This window comes from Bactrocera neohumeralis, chromosome 5 (genome assembly GCF_024586455.1).
Source record: "Bactrocera neohumeralis isolate Rockhampton chromosome 5, APGP_CSIRO_Bneo_wtdbg2-racon-allhic-juicebox.fasta_v2, whole genome shotgun sequence".
Taxonomy (NCBI): Eukaryota; Metazoa; Arthropoda; class Insecta; order Diptera; family Tephritidae; genus Bactrocera; species Bactrocera neohumeralis.
The window spans coordinates 67,845,409-67,866,537 of record NC_065922.1 but is presented as its reverse complement, the minus strand read 5'-3'; the positions used below and the strand labels follow the sequence as shown (position 1 = coordinate 67,866,537).

The 21,129-nt window shown below is 33.3% G+C and overlaps 1 protein-coding gene across 1 annotated transcript in view; it reads right to left on the bottom strand.

Moving 5' to 3' along the window:
• The window catches only part of LOC126759352 (microtubule-associated protein futsch), a 216,069-nt gene that overhangs the window by 136,921 nt on the left and 58,019 nt on the right, over positions 1 to 21,129 (bottom strand).

Below are 21,129 nucleotides of genomic sequence, written 5' to 3'. Positions count from 1 at the left end.
TAGCCTAAATTTTATTTAGGCAACGACACATAAAATCGCATAAATATTAAGAAACCCATTGAAATGGTATATTTTGTACATAAGCGCCTGAATGTATGCTGTAAAAGTAAAATAATTATATCTACATTAGAAAACATTTGTAATAGTTTTCTAAGTGTTAAAAGTGCCGAAAAGCTCATAACTAAAATTTCACTATTTAGACGCCTAAATGTATACTGCATAAACGAAAAAGTTTACCTATGCACTTCCATACACATGTAAAACACATCCGTATAAATATTAAAATTTAACACGTCAAAAAATTAAAAATATTAGATTTCCATATACATATGTGGTATTACGGCGTCTATCTCAACAAATTATATTTCGCCTAAATTGAAGTTATAATAACAAAAACCTATCTCTAACTTCATAATAGAAAATACATAATACAATATGATGATATAGTAATTACAACTCGGCGTGCGAAATCCTTAAAAATACTAGTTTCTATGTAGGCGCCTAGAAGTACGCTATATAAATAAAAATCTTTACGTATGACAACTTTGAAAAAACATTTACGTATTAACATTTCTTAGACTAAAAACGTCGAATAATGGAATATAATGACAACGATTTTCTGTAAACAAGTTGCAGTATCATTACAAGCCTAAATGTATGCTATCAAAATTGATCTGTAAAGTTTAAGTTTTATATAGTAATTTAGAAATACGTCAATTAAGGCAGTAAAGTGCCGATAAACGCGTTTCTGCTATTAACTTCATTGCCACCGCATACCTACAATGAAAACATTGCATGTTTTTCGGCGATCGCTCAAATTACACGCCAAAAACTTTGGCAATAAAATTAAAATGAAACTTAAGGCTTCAAACGTCACCATATCATTGATTCAACTATGGCTTCCTTACAAAGGAAAACTTAAACTGTGCGCAAATCAAAGAATGCGCTAAAAAAATTGCTCCACAATCGCCAAAAAGTATGCAATATAAACCTGACTACCAATTACTCGGTGGAATGGGTGTTAGAGAGCGATTAAATATACTCAGCGCTCGTTTGGCGTTGACGGTGATTCAATTTTCGTCACACGCACGCACACACACACACCTACATGTAAAATATAGTATGCATATAGGCGACGAGCTTTTCGTTGACAAATTTGCGCGAAATTTTCAATTTGGCAGTGCTACTTGTAATGCTTCCTACACAGCGTAGCACTCGCCGACCTCTACCGTTACGCTGGCTCTTCTCCCCATCTCACTCTACGTTTCAATTTAGTTCACACCTGTCACAGCTGACTGTCATGTCAGGCCATGTCATAGCGATTTATAGCAGCTGTGATATTTGCCAACTAATGCTCACACCTCTGGCGACGCCGAATGCCTGGCATGTGATGTGAAAAATGAAAATTGCGCCTGCAAGTATGCTTTGGCAGCCTGTAGGCACCTTAGCGCCAGCGTTGCAATGAGGTAATTTAATTTCTAATTTAATAAATTTAACTTTGTGCAGCTATAAAATTGTCAAACTGCCTAGATATTTTCTTTTTTTGCAACTTTTGTTTCTGCCGTTGACAAGCCAAATAAAATATCTACAATTTATGCATACATACTTTCAGGCGCTTGTCGACGCAATCACAACGTTAACGCGCCCTTGAACCGCCGCAACATTGCTCGACTAGTCAGCCATGAAATTGAAATTGTAATGAATGCAATTTCGTGGAAAGTCTTGCTAACGAAATTTTCGTAAACTCGAAAATGTAATGCATACTTTGCGGCTAATTTACAAGCAGCACTTTGGGCGACACACAGCAAGCAGGCTAGTGAGTTGCGTAGATTGCAGGCGAAATGAGTGCTTGTTTAAATTTAGTCGTTGAGCATAAGGACAGAAAATTTCAAATTTGATTTGGGTATTACGAGGACTGAAGGTTATAAGTGGTTAGGACTGAAGCTTGTAGTAGAATTTAATAAAAAATTTACTATAGCAGTTTATTTTTAAGTATTTCGAAATAATTTTCTCACGAAGTCTTTATATATTTGTTAATATTGAATTTTGAATGTAAAAAATGTTCTAAGAAAACTTCTCAAAATCAAAAGAAACAAAAATATAGTACATGTGAATAAGAGAGTTGCAAGAAAACACTCGCTAAAATATTAACATAGATAACGAAATTTATCACGCTATCAGTTACTGGAACGATAGTGATTTCCGTCAGGCTTAGGCTACCGGACAACTGTAGTATTGTTTAGACAGAAATGGTGGCTATAACAGTATCGGAAGATGAACTGCTACGAAGTGTATCCTCTTTCAGGGAGGTGAGCATTCACTCCGACAGCAGAGCGACAATATTAGCGCTGAGCTCGCTAGTCAAGGAGTGTCTGTCCTCACTAGAAATAGCAAGAAGTTACTTCATCAACAGACTAGTTTGGGCGCCTAGTGCTTGGCCATAGCAGGGGACGTATCCGAAACTGACATTAGCCTTCACAACAAACTTGTGAGAAGCTGAAAGCGCTTTGTCAATTTTATTATATATAGGTATTATATATATATTCTAAACTATCCAAGAGAGATACCTGTTTCAATCGACCTCATATCCTAACCTAACCAAGAATATTTAGTCAATGTCAAAAACTTGCGACACTTATGGACGAATATTTTCTTCCGATATGGAATTAAAGAATTGACTCAAAAGTGCATCATCGATGCCACCAATTAATGTTCGAACATTTTCACATAAGCTTTAAGTGAAAGTAGTCTTAACAGCTATAGTAATTCATCAGAAAGAGAAAGGCTTTCTATTGTCAAAGGAACCATTTAATAATAAATCTTTAGCCCAAAAAACAAGAAAACAGAAATGTATAATTTTTCAAGATGAAAAGCGCAAAACAAAAAATTTGCATATTTGTGAAAGCTGTTTACGACAGCGCCACCTAACGCATAAATTTCTCGTTTAAGTTCTGTTTACGAAAGAAATAATCACAAAAAAATTTGTTTTGTCAAACGATGAAGCTTTTGGCAAAAATATAAATAAAATCTTTTTCTTGGCAAAATGGAAGATTTCAGTAGGTAAAGCAGCCATAAAACGTGTGGTCTCTATGCCAAAAAAAATTCCTTAATAATATTTAAATTATCCGATATTCCGAGTCCCCAAGTTCGCTATTTTGTGTTTAAATGGAAAAAAACAGCGATAGTTGTAGCAGAGCGTCCCCTAGCATAAGCTTTAGATAAAACTAGTAATAAACAAGTATGTTTAATGAACTTCGCAGAAGTAAATCGAGTGAAACCAATTAAATTGTCTATATTTACATGAATTTCCAAAAATTTAGTTTTCGACATAAAATAACACCACTTAATTTATTTTCTAAAAACAAGAAAACAGCAAATGTGCAAATAAATCTCACGCAGATAGCAAGAAGCGCAGCATAGCCAAAAATTTGCATATTTGCCGGCACTCGACCGCTTTTTATGGCCGATTCGCCAACAAATTTCGTATAAATTTCTCGTTTAAGTGGCGTCTGTTTACGTGCTGTTGTCTTATTTTTCCGATCATAAAATTTTATTTTTTGTTGAATTTGTTTTGGGTTTTTTTCAGTGTCGAAGGTAAGCTTTTGGCAAAAATATAAATAAAATCTTTTTCTTGGCGAAATAGAAGTTTTCAGTAGGTAAAGCAGCCATAAAATGTGCAGTCTCTATGCCAAAAAAAAATTCCTTAATAATACTTAAATTATCCGATATTCAGAGTCCCTAAGTTCGCTATTTTGTGTTTAAATGGAAAAAACAGCGATAGTTGTAGCAGAGCGTCCCCTAGCATAAGCTTTAGATAAAACTAGTAATAAAAAAGCGAATTCTTGACAAAAGGAGTTTTTAATTTTTTTAAATAATGAAAAGCGACAATAAATCTAAAATATCCAACTGAAAACGAACTTTGAGTGAACATTGTGTGTTCATCAAGTTTATGTACGCATAAAATGAGCCAAATCTCTAAGCTAGAAATCACTTGAGCTTTCATACCATTTTTCTGGATTATTATAGGATATATCAGGTTTAAATACGGATAAAGTGAGCCAAATCTCTAAGGTAGAACTCATTTAAGCTTTCATATCATTTGTTTGGTTTCAAATAAAAATATATAAAATCTATAAAATCTGAAATTCATGTCTTATTTCAATATATATTGCTGTTTAGCTCAAAGCAAATACTTTTGGATGCATTAGTTTCAACAGATTTCACCTAAAAGCACACGTTAACTTGATAGTATTTTTTTAGTCTACAAAAAAAAGGTTTTCTCTTTTAAGCTAGTAACCATTCATAATCCGCTTTAAAGAATTCTTCAATCAAATCTGTGTCACGTATAATTTCATACTACACATAAGCTGCGGCAATCGTGATAAATCTTACCACATATGCTAAAACTTTGTTTATATGAAAGCGCCCAAACAGTAACAACCCTTTACAATTATAGACATTAATTTGATTTCTATTTCTGTTTTATTGTCATTTTTTTTTTATTTTCTCTCTTTTGTTATATGCATCTTTATTTTACTTGCCTCAAAGACCCACATATTACTTGGAAGCATTTTCATACATTTAATCACTCTCAAAAGGCTATTGCCAAAGGCTTTTTGCTGCTTGCATAATCATTTAATAAAAACAAAATATTATGTAATGAAATGAAGAAAGCAGTAAATATATAAAAACACATTATAATATTTGATGTAATAATGTCGAGATTGTGCAAATATTGCACAACCAGATTTGTGACACTTGAGTGACATTGAAAAGCATTTAATATCATACATCATATATTACATTCAGATTCAGGCTTGACGTAAGGCAGGCAGTAAGCAGTAAGCTAAAGTATCAAAAGTCATAATGCAGAAGCGATACATATGAAAATCGTTGGTGGCGCATATATGATGGCAATGTATGCATAATGCAAATGTGCGAGCAACCCAGTAGGAAATAATTAAAAAGAAAAAAAAATTAAAAAGAAAATATAGTTTATAAGGTTGAAGAAAAAAACAAATGACGCAACTTAAGACAAATATAAAAATATTAAAAAAAAATTAATTAAAGAAAAAAAATTAATTTTAATTAAATATTTAAATATTAACTTTTTATTACATGAACTTTATATTTTTATATTTTAATTAAATTAGTACTTTTAAGGACAAATGGAAAATTATAATTCCCTTTTAAGTACAAGCATATCAATTTGTACTAACTCAAAAGTATTTAAATAAAGGTAATGAACACATTCCAGAAACTAGTAAAAAATTAAATTTAGTACCAATTAACAAGTTTAGTACTAATTCTACAAAAAAGTTTGAAAGGTTACTCAGTATAAAACTTAAAGTTTTTTATTCGTTGCTTAAGCTGGAATTTCATTTCCATAAAGCTTTGTACATTTCATTGAAGCATGTACTAAATTTTAAATGAATACAAAAGTACTAAACACATGCTCGAACACATGGCATTTCATAAGTATGCTTTCCAAATTTCAAAATTCCTCAAAAAACACTCAAAATGCGTTCTAATCTAATTTAGTACTGTTTTAGAACAATTGAGCATATAATATGATTCTCCAAATTATCGTAATAGTAGAAAATTTAGTACTATTTCGCTCTCTTGAAGTTTCGCAATTTATGAGCAAATTCATGTACATAACGCTTAACATCTATTTTTTACTAAAATTCAAATTTATAATGAGTACTAAATTTTATTTTCGTTTTACAGCACTAAAATTGACTACTAAATGTAAGAAATTTTAATGAGGTATTCAGTTACTGAATGAGAAGGCGCGCTTTCTGAGCGAACACGGTAAACCTTAAATATTTAGTACTAAAAATTATTAGTACTCAAAATTTTAATACACAAAATGCTAAAATAACATCTCGCTTGTCATCAATTTTATACTAAAATTCAATATTTATAATAAGAACCATATATTATTTTCTTTCTAAATCACTAAAATTTAGTACTAAATGTAAAAATTGTTGTAAAAATGAGATATTTAATTACTAAATGAGAACAAAATCAAACTGAGCGAACACATTATTTATCTTAAATATTTAGTACTAAAAATTATTAATACTAAAATATTTCAATAAAAAATTTAGTACAACTTAGAAGAGCTTGTAAGATAACAAGATAGTTAGTTTAGCACATTTTATATAAGCCTGTCGTTTTTCTTCTGATTTTCAATCAAAATAATTATGTTTCGAAGCTTACTACTATTCAATTCAATCATTTAGTACTATTTTAGAACATTTTAATCTAGCATAGAGCGCATACTGAAGATTACATTTGCATTATATTTAAGAATATTAATATAATATATAATATTTTCAGTATTACTGGCGCTATATAAAACGTAAAAAATGTAATTTTAGTACTATTTTATTTTTAGTATTCTAGTTTTCTTTTAGAACACAACTAATATTCATAAATTTTATGCAACCGACGTACTTTTATCACCTTTGGAATATATTAACAATATTATTGGATTTATGGAAGTTGAACTAGTGGATGAAATAAAATTTAGTATTAATTTCAGTCTTAAGTTAATTAATACTGATTTGAAACATTTGAATATTTTACAAAAGACGCTCTAATTTTTATTCTTAAAATGTGTTACAAATAATGTTGACTTTATGAAAGCCGTACCAGATGATAAATTGCAATTTAGTACTAAATTCGAACCTTAGTAGTTGAGTAGTATTTTAGAAACCCTTAAAAACGATATACTGAAAATATTTTTGGTATATATTAACACATTTTCCATATTGTTAGTGCTGTGTAAAAATTTTAATATTGCCAGCGTTATGGCTTTTGCACTGAAACAAATAGTACTAATTTAATATTTTAATAATTTAGTACCATTTTAGAATACTTGAATATTAATGCGAATACTAAAAATTAGTAACAATTTTTTTTTTGATTATATCTAAAGACTTTGGCAGTTATTCTAAATTATAAGCGAAAATTTAGTACTAATTTCAAGCTTATATTTTAGTACTATTTCAGAACACTTGAATATTGTTTCAAAAGACAATTATTGGACACTATGGAAGATGTACTAAAAAACAATTTAGTACAAATTTGAACTTTTAGTAATTTGGTACTATTTTAGAACACTTGTTTATTAAGTGCAGGGTTCACAAACCATTTTCGTTCGAATATTTTACACTTTAGAAAATAAGTAAATGTTTTGGCAGTTGCTCTAAGCCATAAACCAAAAATTTAGTACTAATGTACAACTTTTGTAATTGACTACTATTTTAGAACACTTAAACATTGCACCAAAAGTCAGTTTTTTACATCTTAATCTTACCTACACTAAACTGCACATATACTAAAGTTAAAAAAAATAAGTACTAATTAGTACTAATTTTTTTAATACCATTTGGCGTTTAATTTCCTACCAGCCACAAATATGACTGCGATATTATTGTAAAAAAGAATTGAAAATAAATCAAAAACTGAGTTTCCAAAGTGATTTAGCCAGCTGTCAGAGAGCCGGCAAACAACTGGCAGTGCAAATCATTTCGCAAAGTGATTACACACATGTATGTACCGTTTTACACTTGTAAATATGTATGTATGTGCGCAAGTGCAGACTTACTATGGGAGCTGTTGACGCGCTTGTTGTTATTGTTGCAGGGCAAAAATGTATTTAAAGTTATGCCATAAAATGTGAGTTGTCAAGTGTGCATGTTTGTATATACACGCCATCACTCACACACACACACATATACATAAGCGCATTTACATAAATATTTGATTATATAAATCCTGGCTGAAAAACACTCGCGCCGTCGAGCACAAGAGTGCTTAACAATATTTGAGCTGCAACCTTGTTTCCGCGCAGCACTCGCATATTTATATATATTTTTACATATGTATATGTATATATCTCTATTTGTATGTGGGTGTGTGTGTTGCGGCAGGAAATACACCAACTTGTATAAAATAACGGTTCGTGCTGTAGTGCTGCAGAAAACTCATCAAATAAAATGCAAAGCAACCGATTTGCGGATTTACCACACCACTCACACATACACATGCACACTCACAAAAGCACAACAGCACAGCGTTGCACGAAACCCGGGCAACTGCAATGCCTTACGCCAACGCTACTCGCCTCAAACACAATGCATATCTGCACTGCAGTGCATCAACTGAAAATATAACAAACAACAACAACAACAATAATAAACAGCAATGCAATAATATAAATAAATACAAGAAAGCAAGTGCAGCAGGCAACGTTAAGACCAAAGCAAAGGGTCTCCAGCTAAATGAGACTCTGCGCCAAAGCGCCTGCCTACAACCCTCGCCTCACCACACGCGCAAGCTGCCGGCGAAACAGTCTGCAGGCGATTGGACTGTCAGTATTCCGAAAAATATGCATTTACACGCTGACGAATTGTGTATTTTTGGAAGTGATTTTTAAGCCTGCAGACTGCCGTAGAAGACGAGCCAACATGCAAGCAGCCAGCGACAGACAAATATCTATGTTATGCAATAGCCGACTGGCATATGTGCGCGTTTCTTGAGGAACAGTGCGGTGGTTTTACCCGCTTCCTGTATTTTTCGTGGCATGTTGGCAACACTTGCGGTGTTAAAATGTGCATTTCATGGGCTTCTCGTACTTTCGTATTTACATAAACATTTTTGGCAAATTATATTTCTGATATTTACGATACACTTGAATAGGTACATATTTTATTTTTGAGATTCGATAATATGTCTTTTCATTTAGACATTGCAGGAGCACCACTTAAGCTTAGTTTTAAAGACGGATCTAATTTGAACAAATGTTGGGAAAAAAATCTATAAAATCATATGTACTCATACCTCCAAAAAATATATATACATATATACAAAATAAAAAAATATATATTTATAACTATAGCTATATTTTTAATATTTTTTTAAATAGTACAATATTGATTTTCCATTAAATTAATAATAAAATAAAAAATATTTATTCAAATTTGAATAACTTTTATTTTTTTTATAATTTTATTTAGTTCTAAAATTTTTATTTTCCAATATTATTGTCAGTTACTTATTTAAAATATTTATTTTCCATTAAGATTTCATAGCAATTAATATTTTCGTCAGTCAGTAGGTATTGATCGTGCTATAGAACACTGGATCAGAAGCCTCTTGACCTCTAAACGGTTAAGAGCAGAAGGGAACGACGCTAAAATGACCATGGAAGTCTATAGAGATACTCCGCAAGGTGGAGTGCTAACTCTGCAACTATGCAACTATAGACATTAGTGGTGAATAAACAGCTAGGAAACTTGGAAGACAAAGCTCTAGAGATAGTAGCATATGCGAAAGATCTTGCCATTTTAATAGCGGGTAGATATCTACAGACCATTAGCAGTATTATGACCACCAATGACAATACAGTATTGAATTGGCCATCGCAAGCGGATCTGGTGTTGAACCCGGAGAAAACGGACCTGCTTGTGTTCACAATAAAAAACCAAAACTTTTCTATGGAGATTCCCTTCGATAAATGAGACACAACTCTCTCTCAAGGACCGCGCCAAGTACCTTGGTGTAGCCTTCGACAGCAAACTTGGAGCAAGCACAACGTGAGAGAAAGAGGAGAGCCAGCAATGCTTTACATGTGTATAAGCAGGTGCTCGTTACAACCTGGATGCTCTCTCCTCTCTCACAACTATTGCACTGGTGCAGTAGTATAGTGGACAGGCGTACGGAAATCCACCTACCGATGGACATACTCTAAAAATCTATACGGATGGCTCGAAAATGGAAGATGGAGTTGGAGCCCAAAGTTAGGCTAAGGCAACCTTATAAGCACTACTGAGGTCTTTGCATTAGTATCTACACAAAATTCCTATTGGAACTCGTATAAACTGTGATCAATGGAAATACTAACTGTCACTGTAGGTGGATGAACTTCATTTATTTTTTTAATGATTTTTCATTCTTCCGTTATGCTTTGTTCACATTAATTTATTTTTTATTTCGGTATGTGGCAACTCTACTTAAAATGGTTAATAAATTGGAGCTTCGGAAAACTTTCGGAATTTGATACCCATATATTAATATTTTCATCTTTCATCCTATATTTTGTTTTTTGTTTTTTTCGGCAGGTGATAACTCTTCGAACATACGTAAATACCTTCAAGTATAACTTTACGTTTTTTAAAGCCTGATGATTTACTTAATTTTTCCATGTATTTTTTTTTCGTTGGGTGGCAACACTCTATTTAATCATGTATTTACCTTAAAAAAATCCAGGAAACTTTAAGTTTTTTACCCATATTGCGTGTTTTCTCTCTCGAAGAGAAGAGAATTGTTTTGTCACTTTTAAGTGATTACTAATATCTTCTTGGAATGAATTCTGAAGAACTTCTTAGTGCTTTGTTATCAAAAGATATTTTCTACTTGACACACTCGTAGATCATTTTAAATTCGAAAGCAAATAGTTGGCAACTCTACCAAAAAAAATTAAGTATGAGAACAAAAAGATTTCGTTAGTAAGAAGATCCGGAGCATAGAGTGGATGTGACAATCAGAACTCTGTTCATAAAAGTTTGCCACTTTTTTCCTGATTCGTAGGACCGGCTTTCGCTCATAAAGCTTTCACTTTGTACCTTTGGCGCTGCACAGAGCTTTCATACTTAACAAAGCTTTCGTATTGCACAGAGAAAGAAAATATTTGACAACTCTACAAAAAATAATTTTAAGTTTTACAACAAAAAAAATCCGTTAGTAGGCATACCCGTAGAATATAGTAGATGTGGCACTCGGCACTCAGTTAATAACTTTTTTCCATCGTTTTCGTTAATTCGCAAGACGAGCTTTCGCACATAAAGATTTGACCTTATACTTTTGGTACTGTACAAAGCTTTCACACTTCACAAAGCTTTTGAATTGCAAAGAGCTTTCACTAAATTAAACTTCCATATTTCTCAGATCTCAGATACACAGAGCTTTCGCAACCCAAATTTTCATGTATGATATGTTCAACAACTTCTTTCGATATCTTCAAGGTGTCAGCGATACCGATCAATTGCCTTTTACTGTCACACAAAAACATTTTCTGAATTTGTTGATGTTTCGCCCATAGCAGTCTCCTGCCTTAATATATCTACAGAGATCATTTTTTCCAGTGCTCATAAGGCTTGTACAGAGTACCGCCTCCTGGTTCTCCTGGTTTTTGACTTCTTAGCGCTCTTTATTCCTAAGTATTTGTTTTTATCAAGCCTAACTCTAAGCTTTAGAGCCCAAATAACTAAAACTACTTTATCTTTATCAGTAGACTTTGCCGAATGCCTCAGAGCTTTCATTATGAACATGCTCCATAACTTTCCTCTTCAATATAAATTGAGTCGCCTTTCAGCAAGCAATGACTTCTAAAGCTTTCTAGCTCATTTTATTTGCCACACAGCTTAATCGATAGCCACTTAATTAACTTTAACACAATAAATAATGTTTCACAGCCATAAAGTCTACGTTACGTAATTTTTTCGCATATTTATCTGCGCTCTGCCTCTGGAAACACGCCATTGAATAGCTTAAATTCAGCGGAAAAAGAGCATTACACAAATTATACTAATTTAACAAGCCACAGCACAGTGTTAGGCGCATATACACGTAATGCTACAAGTACACATGCACAGACCGTATCTCTTGCGACCCCAATCAAGTGCGCGTGTACTTTGAGTAAATGAAATTTGTTGAACACAAGAGTATTTAATTGCTTAAACATGGCAACACAAGACAGGAAAAAGGACAGGTGCTAGTAAATACCAATCCAAAGGCATATCTGTGTGCGCGTGTAGGTGTGGGTGCCGTTGTATTTTAGTCATGGGCTAGAAGGTCGAATGCGACAATAAATATAAATTCTAATTAAAAGGGTTCACACAGTGACATTGCAAATAAAATCGACTAAAATATAAGTCTACAGACGAAGGAGATGTGAGAGAGAGGGAGAGAAGGTGAGAAAAAGCAGGTACTTAAAGCAGCATAAAAGCAAAGAAGGATGTGGCATGCAGACCGGATTTGTATATACATCAGCAAAAATTAGAGAAACACCAACAAAACAACAACAAAAACACACAACAACAACGCCAAAGAGGCGCTTATAAAAAGGATGTGATAAAATTACAAAAAAACTGCCTCAGCGTTGAGGCAAAAATCGTTGTACATTGAAGCGGCCGACGGAAACGTGAGATAAACGCTTATTTGTAATTAATAGGATTATATTTTCACGCTCGCAGACGAGGCTGCCGCGTCAAGCTGCTGTTGAAGGCAGCCTTGCGCCGGCGTTGCGGCTAATGAGAATTGGCAGAAGGATTATGCAGCTGTTGTTGGTGATTAGAATGCGAGTGCTGTAGGCGCAGCGGCGACAACTCAGCAAATTTGTAGCAATTGGTGTGCTTTAGCAAGCAAAGTAATGCTGTCGTTGCATACTTTGAGGCGCTGTATGTGGCTTTCAGTTAGTTGTGTGTGTATGCGTGCGAAAAATGTGTGAAAATTCATATAGATAGAAGCTAAATTTCATGCTTAGATTATTTGGTGTGACTCGAGAGACACGAGTACTCTATGTATATACATATATATATAAACAAACATGTATAGTTGGTGTGCCTAGTGCTTGCCAATGAGTTCAGGCAAAAAAAAATTTCTAAAATGAAGATTTGCAGCAGCGAACTGAAGTATTTTTGTGGCCACGCTGTGAGATTATACAAGATTATAATGATAAATCGCCAAACGAGAGAGTAGAGAGTGTGAGTAAATTAAGCTGAGAGCAAGTGAAAAATGAAGCAGCACACTTCTAAAATGTAAGAGGGGCAGAAAAAAGATAGGAGTAGCAGAAAGACTACAGAAAGTTTTAAAAACAAGCACTTAACAAAAAAGTACTCAAAGCAGCTGAAGAAAAGCTGCCAAAAAGTGTTGGTGTTATATAAAAGCGCTTTACAAAGTTGTAAGATGCGCTTTTGTGTGCATTAGAAAAATTCAGAGGTGAGAAATGTACAACAGAATGCTATCTTCTGCTTGCTCACTTGAGCAACACTGAGAAAAATGTTGCCCGTAGTTAATGCGCTGTAAAAAAATAACTATAAGTCCTTGCAAATATTAAAATTACAAATAAAATCAAATATTGTCTCAAGCTCAATATTTCACCAAAGTTTGTTTGCATTGTAACAAAAAAGCAGACGGAAATTGCAATTGAATCGTTGAAAACATGTCTCGTACTGGACGACCTTCGACCTCTTCAACTGATGAAAATATTAAAAAAGTGAAGGAGGTGGTGCTTGAAAATCGTCAGGCAAGTGTTAGAGAGATGGCAAGAGAGCTTGACATATCTCGCAAGTTCGTATGATTTTGGTTTATATTTTTGATACGAAAAGCGTTCTTGCTCGACTCATACCGATAAAGTTGAATTTTTTTCAAAAAGAGTACCGTATATAGGTCTCTCTGAACATGCTTGATCGAGCGAATTCCCATCTCACACTCATGAAGAGCATTATATATATGTTGTTACCGCTGAAATATGAGTTTGACGTGCCGACAAGTCAACAATCATCGGAATGGAGAAGAAAAGCGAGCCGAAACCAAAAAACCACGCCTGAGCCACCCCAAAATCAAGGTCATTCTCATTGCTTTTTCGATAATCGGTGTTTGGTGGTATTTAGGTGTTTGCATGAGAACATCCATCGAAAACGGTCGGAGTTGCGGTAGAAAAATTCATGGCTTTACGAGATGATAATACACCATCGCATCGAGCCACGATTGTGACCGAATTTAAAGCCAAAAACGTAATGAATACCATTGATCAACCACCGTATGCACCAGATTTGCCTCCGCGTGATTTTTTTTGTTCCCCAAATTGAAATTTCCGCTCTGTGGAACCCGTTTTCAATTGATCGAGGGAATAAAACAAAATTCGCTGAAGGAGCTGAAGGTCAGCTCAAAACATGCTTATGAAAAATTTTTTGAGAACTGGAAAAATCATAGGCATAAGTGTGGAGATTACTTTGAAGGCCACAAAATTAATATTGATGAATATTTCAATATTTTTTCTCACAATGTATACCCAAAACTCTTGAAGTTCGTTTTTGAAGTCATCTGCTAGACACCTCGGTATGCATTTTCACTCTAAATGAAGACGGAATTCTTTAAAATTTGAAAAAAATATTCAAAGTTCTATTGAAAAATTTTGAAATCTGGAAAAAGTTAGAAAAGCTCTGTGCCACAGCGATAAAATCTAGCAATAATAATTTTGACAGAAGAAACTTGAAAAAAACACAAACATAATATTTCAGCTTAGTTTTTTGAATTTTTTCGCTTATGCATAAAATTAAAAAAAAAAAACTTGTACATTAAAGTCCGTAAATCTTTCTGCAGATATATACATATTATATACCATACACTTCGCGGTGGGTGCTTTCTACTCTTAACCAGTGCGAAGCTTTTTAAAACTTCAAAGTTCTACCAAATATTGTGTACACTTCAAAAGAGTTGCATTCCCTGTTGGAAAAATTATTGTAATTGTGGCACAACAAACTTGAAAAAAAAAACTTTTCTAACACCTTATGTTCAGAGGCTTATATTCAAATCTTAACAAAAATGAGAGAAAAAAATCCAAATCCATATGAGAATGCGAGAACAATGCGAGATTCAATATTTACCAAAATTAACACTTTAATCTAGTTAAAAAGTTCCGAAACCATATACTTCTATATGAGAGCTTACTCCAAATAATGCGAAGTTCCATAAAGATGTAGGATTCAAGTGCCTATATAAGTCTAAACTCACTTCTCCACTCGTATGTGATACATATTTCATTTAAGTAGACATTTACTGCGAGGCTGGAGCTGAGAGGTGAGATGATGAAGTTTGAAGACCCTTCGTCGTCACAGAAAAGTAATGTTTTGGGCATATTTTTAAATTTCCTTTACTTTTGTAGTGTACTTCCAGGCCTAATTCGTTATACCTAATTCGTTACACATTTATATTAAAGAAACTCTAATTTGGAATATAAACTTCTGTTTCCATAAATCTTAAGTTTTTAGCATCGAAATGTGGACCAGTGTTCAGCTATGTCGATAAGCTGCAGATGAGAGTCACTTTGTATGAAAAAGTGTTTGTCGATAAGCTAGAAATGAGAGTCTCTCTCTGTAAAAGTGTGTCTCCGGAATGTCCTATGGTTCTCTCTCTCTCCCTCGCTCAGCCAACAAAGAACCTTTTCGTTCGAAGCACATAGAAAACAGTCTAAATCTGATCTCATATGATTTTTGTGGTAATTATATATTATGAACCCAAGGCTTTTCGACTGTTTCTCCAACAAAAGATTCGAAATTGAAAAATGCATATTACTAATCAGATTTCAGTCTTCGCCTTGAGACGTATTGTATTGTATTGCTTCAAAAGATTTAAGGTAAGCTATTGCAGCTATAATAATCAGGAACATTTCAATTTAGAATTCAACATAACATGTCATCACAAATTAGGGCTATAGTTGCCTCAATTTGCAGCCGTAGTTCACTTTCTTCGAGAGAAAACCATGTCAAATATTTATATGAAAAAATTTCGACTGAAAGTTTTTGAGTTTATTGCTTCTTCCGAGATATTTTGAACCCACTAATCGTCTAAGATATATATGGTGAATATACAAATAACTTCTATGAAAAATTGAGCTCCAGAATCGATGAATTTCAATTTGAAGTTAATGAAAGAGTACTTAGCAACTCTCTCGATGTAATCAGGAAGTATACAGCTTTAACGCAGTGAAGATCCAACTAACTTGGCCCCCTTTTTCCAGCTCACCAACAAATATCCAGCACTTATCATATGCTTCCAACATTGCAAAGCACCTTTAATTTTCGGCAAGGAAGCTAAACACTGAAGCGTTGTGGTTTCAAGAATTCTTTATCTACAGCTGTACATCTAACTCACAACGTACATGCTTAAATAAATGTGTGTAAGTAGAAATGTCGGTATTCTTTGGATATTTCGGTCTACCATGTATCACTTTGCTTGTAGCTTTGTCTTCGTAAGCTCTTTGCGGCTGCAATAGCTAAAGTAATTGTGGTTAATGCAATACTTTTACAATTTTTTGTGTTTTTGTTGTACTCTTGTACATTCATTCGTGTGTCTTTTTCCTTTTACTTAACGCTTAATTAAATTTACTTTCATGCGAACGTCACTTTGGGTGAAGATGCTCAGTTTAACGAAGGAAATAATTTATGTTAAGTTAAATGATAAGGTGATCGGTTGGTAGACACGGTTAAGTTAGAGAAGAGATAGCGAAATAAGAATTTGTAAAGATTTAAGGATATCAGAATTATGTAAAATGGATTTAAACCGAATCGAGCAAACTTTATTGGGAGAAATCTTTGTCATATTATCAAAAAATACAAGGAAAAACATTGTGGAAACTTGAATTAAAATAGCTTCATATATATTTCATATTTTCGCGAAAACATTCGATGAAAACTCGATCGGTGAAGACACTTATATGCCTAAAATAAGCTTGGGTCACATAGGAATTACATGAAAATAAAGTACTCAGACCACAAATATATCAGCCTGATTAAACTGAACACTGAATTTCTTTTCAATCTCATTTAAAATATGTTCTTGTATGTAAGGAATAATTGTTACCTGTGTTTTTAATACAGCTTTTAGCACAATGCACAGTTTTCTCCATGTCAAATTCAATGACAATAAATTTGACAATAATAATTCCGATGACAAATTAATTCTCAGTTACAAATGTCGCATATTTTCAGATGCTCGTAACTTGTTATGCCACCAAAATCAAATAGTAATTGCATTTGTGGCTTGACAGGCTGTCATTAAATTTGACATACTTTTGACATAATGAAAATCACGCTTAAAAAAGAAACTGTAGTAAAAACACCTTAGAAAAGAGAAGTTTTTAAGAGGCTACTGCGTTAAGTTAAAATATGACAATACTACAAGTTGCAACAATTAAGAAATTTAGATAAAATTTTATTGACAAAAAAAATGATTTAAATCATGTGAACTTTGACAGAATTATGACAACTTTTGACATCTAAATTCCAAGCCATACTATATGCTTATAAAACTGACCGACTTTTATGGAAAATATTATGTTATCTCTTCTCTATAAGACTAACTTTATTACATTAGTCAACAAAGGAAAATCTTCCTTCAAAAGACTGTCATGCTATGATTCATGGTCAAAGTAAAACTATTCTTTCAGAATACATCGCGAAAATAATGTTGTAGGTTGATCTTAAAAAAACAAATAATACGGTGGAGTAAATATAGAGTAAATATAGCTAGATTTTGAATACAACTACTCTCTGTAAAATACTGTACTTCACTAAACCATAATAATCCTTCTATCCTCAAATAGTTCGAATAAATAATTTTATTTAAAGATTTTTAGACAATTTAAGCAAAAAAAGCCAGAGATATGATCCATCAAGTTACACAGAAATTTGTCTCTACTCAAAAAAAAAAAACTTAAATGTCACTATGCCTTTCCATATCGTCTAACAACTTACTAGTAAAAGGCGTACAGTTTTTTTTATTTTTCCATAATTAATTGATTGCTATTTCCCATAACAATTATCATTAACCAATACTGTCCGTCAATAACTTACTAATCGTTTCATCAGCAAACAACGCATAAAATATTTCTGATAATTACTTGCACTTAGTAACTTTGTAATCAATTAATTTACTGCCCAAAGTAGAAACAATTGGGCGATATAGACATACTATAAAGTACCTTTTCATATCCAGCTATGTACAATTATATATGCTGCAGGCCAAAGCTCTACCACTTCAGGCGTCAACACCTGTGTTAGTCAGCAGCATATAATTATATAATTGGTAAATATACATATAAGTATCATATACTTACATTATTTATGTTCATACTCTACTATAAGTACTCTTCCACGCGATTTCCATTAATAAAACAACTCACTAAAGCCAAATAAGTTTGCCGATTACTTGCTGACGTTAATAATGACTTTGATAATTGTTAATGATGTTGTTGATGTGTGAAAAAGTTAATTTTTCACATTACAACAAAAAGTTGGGAAAGCGATTTTCGTGACTTTTCGTGCAATCTTAGTGAGAAAAGCTGCACTGTAAAAACTAACCATTGGTTTCTCGAAAGGCAAAGGTTGGTAAACGTGCGGTGAATCGATAGCTATTTTGAGACAAAAAAATTCATTGCATATAAAAATATTATATGTGAAAATGTTCAGCTCATTTTATGTGATATGTTATATACATAGTAAAAGAACTCTAAGTTTAACTGAAAAAAAGAAATAAAAGAAAGTAATTTATTGCTATGAAAACTATTATGATTACAAACCGCTAAAGCACTCACTAGATGACGCTATAAGCAAGATTCAGGTAAAATATATGCATTTATAAGCCAATTTCGATCAGCACGGCAATCTCTATAAAATTGTAATTGTAAATTGGTTGTATATCTAAGAACTCTAAGCACTTGGCTTAAAAAAATAGCTTGATAAAAGCAAAGCTCTTTACAAGTATTGCTGAAACTGGAACTGTTATGAGACTCTAAAGCTCTCACTAGATGGCGCTAAAAGCAAAGTTCTCGTAAAATATATACTTTTTGCCTACTTACAACCATATTTGGAAGACAAATTTCGGTACATGCGATACTTACTAAAGATCGATCACTAGAGGTCTAGCGATCTTTTTACCCTCAGTAAGGCTAGCCTCTCCCTAATTGTGGGACTTTTAACAGGCCATTGCCCTAGTGGCGTCCATGCTGTAAGGTTGGGAACAATCTATGGAAGCTGTATGGAAGCATAGGAGGTGGAAACTCAACACTTCCTTCTTGACTGTCCCGCGTTTAGGAGGTCAAGACTTAAACACTTGGGAGCGCATACCTTCAGACATCCCACCGAACTGGCGGGAGTGGAAACTAAACGCCTGTGCAAATTTGTATTGGCTATTAAACGTTTTGCTATTTTATAAGTTCGAACATAAGATTTCTTTTTTTCTATGGCTTCACAAAGGACTACATATAGCAGTCCACGTGCGATCTTTGATCAGCCATATAACCCAATCTAACCTAAGAGCAGGTTACTATATTAAGCACGAAAAACATTTTCGAATACAAAAATAAATCGCGTAACTGTGTTATATTAAACCACAATTAAATAATATTTTAACAGGCTTTTAGAAGAAATCTGATTGATATTTTTATCCTAGAGCATAACAACCGTCTAAAATGTTTTTTTATTAAGCTAACTAAAATTTAAAAACTTCACTGGTAAACGCAAAAGCTTCTGAGAACAATAAAAAATTTCTATTATTAAAAATATTATTTATTATTTTATAGAAATATTATTTTGAGCCAACTTTACGACGCCAACATATTCACTTTGCTCAATAAAATGCGAAAATTTTTCACCAAAACTACTATTTCTAAACTTTAGCAATATAAAATTTCCAAAAACCCTCTTAGTATTTAAAGTGTCTTAAGCAATATTCGTGTGGCATTAAAATTTTCAATTACAATATTTGTACAACACCTGCACATTGCATACTTTTTGGCTGTGCGCCAATATAAACACTTACGTGCCAAATACTGCAGCCATCTAATATTTCAAATTTATTTGAGCTGCCAAAAATATGCTTAGCTAGTAATAATAAATGGTAATAAATGAGCACAAAGTCAGCGAGTCGATGGAAAGGTAGTTATTTTCGTTTCGGCAACCAAAAGTATGCAAAACACTTTTGTACCTGCTTATATAGCTTTTAAGTATATACATGAAGTAGCTAAGTAAATACACATCAATAACCGGCAACTGACAGCCGAATTTGTTTTGCTACACAGCTTTTTTGGGATATTTTTGGTCTAACATATTTGTTTTTATAAGTAAAAACTAGTTAGAAACAAGTTTGCATGAGCTAAGCGCTTCATGTGTTTGATAAATTATCATGCATTAATTTTCTATTATTCTGAATATTGCTTTATGAACAGCTTTATGAACTTTAACACCTGCTGGTAGGTAATACAAATATAGGTAAACATACTTATGTAATAAGTCTCTACATTTGTTTAATATTTATATATAGATCGTCACTTGCTGCTATGACTACTGTTCTATAAATAACAACAATGAAATAAGCTCCAGAATATAATTATACTACTTGTGCGCGCCAAAAGGTATGCTTTAAAAATTTAATTGCTGGGAGTGCTTACTACGTTCAACCGCTAATGTCAAAAACATTAGACATTTAACAGTCTAATGCGTGAATAAACGAGAAAAAGTGTCAGTGAGCCAGAATAGGCTAAAAGACTTTCGGAAATCGCCCAGTTCACCATCGAAGAACTGCAACTGGCCGCTGGTAAGCTCAAAACGTAAAAATCACCCTTCCCGGCTGGGATGCCAGTAGAAATACTCAAAGCTATCGCCGCAGAACACACCGCAGTACTCATAAACATGTACAACGCCTGCCTTGAAGCTGGTATATTTCCTGAAATCTGCAAGAAACAACGACTTGTCCTAGTCAGCAAGGGAAAAGCGTCATTCAAAGTGTAGAAGTCTCACAACGTAGATGCCCCAAATACAAGTGAATAGTTCTGTTAGCGACTTTAGACATTCGAAATGCCTTCAATATAGCGAGATGGGCAGACATGATTGACGCTTTAGAAACAATTTTAGAGTCCCAGATTAACTCAATGCTGTGGCGCGGAGCTACCTTAGTAACAGAAAACTGCAGTACCAAACTAGTGAAAGACCACGACAAAAAGAAGTTACGTCAGGAGCAGCACAAGGGTCCATTTTAGGCTCAGACCAGTACAATGATAGTTACCACGGAATACTAAAACTTTAAATGCCACTCGACTTTTTGACAAATGAAGGCTCAAACTCCCTCTCAAAAGGAACCTGGAATTGTAGAAGTTTCTGTGTTATCGAAAAATGTTGGTTAGGAACTATCAAAATTTTTCTTCTAACGCATAATTTCCGCGATCTGTTATAAAAGTGCAATACCTTAAAAAAGACTAACGGTCTTTAATTAGCTTTGAAAGCCAAATCGTAGCATACCTTTAGGATTTTTTTAATTTAATTACAAAAAAAGAACCTG